Raw genomic sequence first — 6648 nt, forward strand, 5'->3', positions numbered from 1 at the left:
ACTCCGAAAAATACCCGAACCATTTCGGTGTCCGAATACCATCGTCCAATATATCAACCTTTACCTCTCGACCATTTAGAGACTCCTCATCATGTCCGTGATCTCATCCGGGACTCCGAACAATCTTCGGTCACCAAAACACATGACTCATAATACAAATCGTCATCGAACGTTAAGCGTGCAGACCCTACGGGTTCGAGATGGCCGAGACATATCTTCGGTCAATAACCAACAGTGGAACCAGGATGCTCATATTGGTTCCTACATATTCTACGAAGATCTTTACCGGTCAAACCGCAATGACAGCATACGTTATTCACGTTGTCATCGGTATGTTACTTGCCCGAGATTCGATCGTAGGTATCCTCATACCTAGTTCAAGCTCGTTACCAGCAAGTCTCTTTACTTGTTCCGTAATGCATCATCCCACAACTAACTCATTAGTCACATTTATTGCAAGGCTTATTGTGATGTGCATTACCGAGAGGGCCCAGAGATACCTCTCTGATACTCGGAGTGACAAATCCTAATCTTGATCTATGCCAACCCAACAAACACCTTCGGAGACACCTATAGAGCATCTTTATAATCACCCAGTTATGTTGTGATGTTTGATAGCACATAAGGTGTTCCTCCGTTATTCGGGAGTTGCATAATCTCATAGTCAAAGGAATATGTATAAGTCGTGAAGAAAGCAATAGCAATAAAACTTAACGATCATTATGCTAAGCTAACAGATGGGTCTTGTTCATCACATCATTCTCCTAATGATATGATTCCATTCATAAAATGACAACACATGTCTATGGTCAGGAAACTTAACCATCTTTGATTAACAAGCTAGTCAAGTAGAGGCATACTAGGGACACTTTGTTTTGTCTATGTATTCACACATGTATCAAGTTTCTGGTTAATACAATTCTAGCATGAATAATAAACATTTATCATGATATAAGGAAATATAAATAACACTTTATTATTGCCTCTAGGGCATATTTCCTTCAGTCTCTCACTTGCACTAGAATTAATAATCTAGATTACATAGTAATGATTCTAACACCCATGGAGTCTTGGCGATGATCATGTTTTGCTCGTGGAAGAGGCTTAGTCAACGGGTTTGCAACATTCGATTCTGTGTGTATTTTGCAAATCTCTATGTCTCCCTCCTTGAATTGATCGCGGATGGAGTTGAAGCGTCTCTTGATGTGTTTGGTTCTCCTGTGAAATCTGGATTCCTTCACTAAGGCAATTGCTCCAGTATTGTCACAAAATATTTTCATTGGACCCGATGCACTAGGTATTACACCTAGATCGGATATGAACTTCTTCATCCAGACTCCTTCATTTGCTGCTTCCGAAGCAGCTATGTACTCCCTTCACACGTAGATCCCGCCACGACGCTCTGCTTGGAACTGCACCAACTGGCAGCTCCACCATTCAATATAAATACATATCCGGTTTGTGACTTAGAGTCATCCGGATCAGTGTCAAAGCTAGCATCGACGTAACCATTTACGACAAGCTCTTTTCCACCTCCATAAATGAGAAACATATCCTTAGTCCTTTTCAGATATTTTAGGATGTTCTTGACCGTTGTGCAGTGATCCACTCCTGGATTACTTTGGTACCTCCCTGCTAAACTTATAGAAAAGCACACATCAGGTCTGGTACACAACATTGCATACATGATAGAACCTATGGCTGAAGCATAGGGAATGACTTTCATTTTCTCTCTATCTTCTACAGTGATCGGGCATTGAGTCTGACTCAACTTCACACCTTGTAACATAGGCAACAACCCTTTCTTTGACTGATCCATTTTGAACTTCTTCAAAACTTTATCAAGGTATGTGCTTTGTGAAAGTCCAATTAAGCGTCTTGATCTATCTCTATAGATCTTGATGCCCAATATATAAGCAGCTTCATCGAGGTCTTTCATTGAAAAATTCTTATTCAAGTAGCCTTTATGCTATCTAGAAATTCTGTGTTATTTCCAATCAACAATATGTCATCCACATATAATATTAGAAATTCTACAGAGCTCCCACTCACTTTCTTGTAAATACGGGCTTCTCCAAAAGTCTGTATAAAACCATATGCTTTGATCACACTATCAAAGCGTATATTCCAACTCCGAGAGGCTTGCACCAGTCCATAAATGGATCACTGGAGCTTGCACACTTTGTTAGCACCTTTAGGATCGACAAAACCTTCTGGTTGCATCATATACAACTCTTCTTTAAAATGCGGCTTTGACGTCCATTTGACGTCCATTTGCCAAATTTCATAATCATAAAATGCGGCAATTGCTAACATGATTCAGACAGACTTAAGCATCGCTACGGGTGAGAAGGTCTTGATATGTCTCCAACGTATCTACTATTTCTCATGCTTTTCATCATGTTTTGGACTCTAATTTGCATGATTTGAATGAAACTAACCCCGGACTATCGTTGTTTTCAGCAGAACTACCATGGTGTTGTTTTTGTGCAGAAATAAAAGTTCTCGGAATGGAACGAAACTTTGCAAGGATTTTTTATATCAATAATAAGAATTTCTGGAGCCAAGACCTGCCGGAGAGGGGCACCTGGGTGGGCACAACCCACTAGAGCGCGCCCCCTCTCCTGGCGCACCTAGGTGGGTTGTACCCACCTGGTGGCCCCACTGATGACCCCCTGATACTATAAAATCACATTATTCCAGAAAAAATCAGGGAGAAAGAATTACCGTGATCCACGAGACAGAGCCATCGCCAAGCCCTGTTCTTCCTCGGGAGGGCGGATCTAGAGTCCGTTTGGGGCTCCGGAGAGGGGGATCTTCGTTCTTCGTCATCACCAACCCTTCTCCATCGCCAATTCCATGATGCTCCCCACCGGGAGTGAGTAATTCCTTCGTAGGCTCGCTGGTCAGTGGGAGTTGGATGAGATTCAGCATGTAATCGAGTTAGTTTTGTTAGGGCATGATCCCTAGTATCCACTATGTTCTTAGATTGATGTTGCTATGACTTTGCCATGCTTAATGCTTGTCACTTTGGGCCCGGGTGCCATGATTTCAGATCTGAACCGTTTATGTTATCACCATTATATCCATGTTCTAGATCCAATCTTGCAAGTTATAGTCACCTACTACTTGTTATGATCCGGCAACCCCGGAGTGACAACAACCGGGCCCACTCTCGGTGATGACCGTAGTTTGAGGAGTTCATGTATTCACTTTGTGCTAATGCTTTGTTCCGATTCTCTATTAAAAGGAGGCCTTAATATCCCTTAGTTTCCAATATGGACCCGCTGCCACGGGAGGGTAGGACAAAAGATGTCATGCAAGTTCTTTTAATAAAGCATGCATGACTATTTACGGAATACATGCCTACATTATATAGATGAACTGGAGCTAGTGCCGTATTGCCCTAGGTTATAACTGTCACATGATGAATATCATCCAACAAGTCACCGATCCAATGCCTATGAACTTTTCCATATTGTTTCTTCTAAGTTACTACTATTATCATCATCGTTACACTTGCTACAAAATGACGGTTATCACTGTTACTGTTACTATTGCTGCTATCACTCCTATCAAAACTATCAAACTACTTTGCTACTGATCACTTTGTTGCAGATAATTAATCTCTAGGTGTGGTTGAATTGACAACTCAGATGCTAATACCTTCAAATATTCTTTGGCTCCCCTTGTGTCAAATCTATAAATTTGGGTTGAATACTCTACCCTCGAAAACTGTTGCGATCCCCTATACTTTTGGGTTATCAAGACCTTTTTCTGGCGCCGTTGCCAGGGAGCACAACTATATTTGTCGAGTCACTTGGGATTATTATCATATTATCACTATGAAGAATCTGAAGGATCCAAAGACTAAGATATTTCCCTCAAAGACGAGGGGAGGTAAGGAACTGCCATCCAGTTCTAATTTAGATTCACCTTTTGTTTTGAGTAAACTTGCAACACCACCACATGCTATTAATTCTTATATGTCGCAAGTTATTGATGATGCTACTTCTACTATGAATGATTCTTATGATGATGCTAGTACCTTGCTTGATAATGATGATGTGTCACTTGGTGAATTTCTTGATAAACAAATTGCTAGAGTAATACAACATGATGTTGTTGAATCTGATGATGAGCTTGAAACTGAATCTCCTAAAACACCTACTAGAACTAGCCTTCCTAGATATGAATTGCCTAAGGTACCGGAAGGTCATGTTATGAGTGAAGAAACAACTAGAGATATTCTTGCGTGCAAGGATAGAGATGATCTAGAGAAATTACTACACAAGTATAAAGAAAAATCTCTAAATGTTAGAATGAAGTGTGATCCTAAGTTTGCAACTTCACCTATCTTTATTGATGATAAGGATTATGGATTCTTTGTCGACCCAGAGTTAATTAATCTGGTTGAATCTGATCCTTTCCATGGTTATGAAACTGAAACTGTTGTGGCACGTCTTACTAAGTTGAATGATATCGCCACCCTTTTTACTCATGATGGGAAAACTCGCTACTACTTTATTCTCAAATTATTTCCTTTCTCAATAAAGGGTGATGCTAAAGCTTGGTACAATACTCTTGCTCCTGGTTGTGTGCGTAGTCCCCAAGATATGATTTATTACTTCTCTGAAAAATATTTTCCTACTCATAAGAAACAAGCTGCCTTACAGGAAATATTTAACTTTGTGCAAATTAAAGAAGAGAGTCTCCCACAAGCTTGGGGGAGGCTTTGCCAGTTACTTAATGCTTTGCCTGATCATCCTCTTAAGAAAAATGAAATACTTGATATTATAATGGACTAACCGATGCTGCTAGGGACTTCCTAGATAGTTGTGTTTTCAGGGAACGAACTGTTGTACAAGCTGAAGAATTATTGAATAACATATTGAAAAATTATGATGATTGGTCTATTCCTGAACCACCGCCTAAACCTACTCTGAAGAAGAGGGGTATATTATATCTCAGCCCCGAAGATATGCAAGAGGCAAAGAAATCTATGAAGGAAAAAGGTATTAAAGCTGAGGATGTTAAAAATTTACCTCCTATTGAAGAATTACATGGGCTTAATACACCACCAATGCCTAAGGTGGTAGAGGTAAATTCTCTTATGAAGTATAATGATAGTGATAATCCTCACAATATGCATCCTAGTCAATTCCTTTATGAGTTTGAAAACAACATTAGAAAACAAGATCACTTCAATGCAAATGTTATGAAACAATTGAAATATAATTATGATATTATTGCTCGCTTGAGTGACTGTTATTTAGAATATCAAATGATGTTAGAGGTGTTGGAAAGCATGCTTCTATGGTTCAAACTCAATTAGAGCAAGTTGCTAAATCTCAAAGAGAATTGCTTGATGAAATAAATAATAATATGCATGACTTTGCTATTAGAGTTGCAACTAGAGGAGGTAAAATGACTCAGGAACCACTTTCCGGAGGGACACCCTAAAAGAATTGAACAGGATTCACAAAGAGCTAATACTAGTGCACCTAGTCCTTCTAGAAAGAAAAAGAAAAATGATAGGACTTTGCACACTTCTAGTGAACCTGAAATAGAAAAACCTCCTGATAATGAAAATGAAACTTCTATCTCAGATGCTGAAACTCAATCTGGTAATGAACACTCACCTAATGATAATGAAAAAGATAATGATGACGTTCATGAAGACTCTCAACCAACCAATGATAAAGAACCAGATAATGATGTTGAGATAGAACCACCTATTGATCTTGATAACCCACAACCTAAGAATAAAAGATATGACAAAAGAGACTTCGTTGCTAGAAAAACACGGTAAAGAGAGAGAACCGTGGGTTCAACAACCTATGCCTTTTCCACCCAAGTTAACTAAAAAGAATGATGATGAAGAATTTGAACGCTTTGCTGAAATGCCGAGGCTAGTCTTTTTGCGTACTCGCTTGACTGGTATCTTGGAAATGCCTCCTTATGCAAAGTATATGAAAGACATCATCACAGATAAGAGAAAAATACTAGAAGATGAAATCTCCACTATGCTGGCTAATTACAGTTCTAAAGATGGAGTACCTAAAAACTTGGAGATCCGGAAATACTAACTATACCTTGCTCTATCAAAAATAATTATGTGAAAACTACTTTGTGTGATTTAGGAGCTGGTGTTAGTGTTATGCCTTTCTCTTTATATAAAAGACTTGATTTGAATAAACTCACACATACTGAAATATCTTTGCAAATGGCTGACAAATCAACTTCCATACCTATCGGTATCTGTGAGGATGTGCCCGTTGTTGTTGCTAATGTTACTATTTTGACTCACTTTGTTATACTTGAGATGCCCGAGGACGACAACATGTCGATTATCTTTGGTAGACCCTTCTTGAATACTGCAGGGGCTGTTATTGATTGCAATAAAAGCAATGTCACTTTTCATATTAATGGCAATGAGCATACGGTGCACTTTCCGAAGAAACAATTCCAAGTGAATGGTATTAATGTTATTGAAAAATCTCCGACAATCACTATTGGAAGTTTTCAAATACCTCTACTGATAACCCACAAGTATAGGGGATCGCAATAGTTTTCGAGGGTAGAGTATTCAACCCAAATTTATAGATTCAACACAAGGGGAGCCAAAGAATATTTGAAGGTATTAGC

The sequence above is a fragment of the Triticum dicoccoides genome, chromosome 2A (genome assembly GCF_002162155.2).
Source record: "Triticum dicoccoides isolate Atlit2015 ecotype Zavitan chromosome 2A, WEW_v2.0, whole genome shotgun sequence".
Lineage (NCBI taxonomy): Eukaryota > Viridiplantae > Streptophyta > Magnoliopsida > Poales > Poaceae > Triticum > Triticum dicoccoides.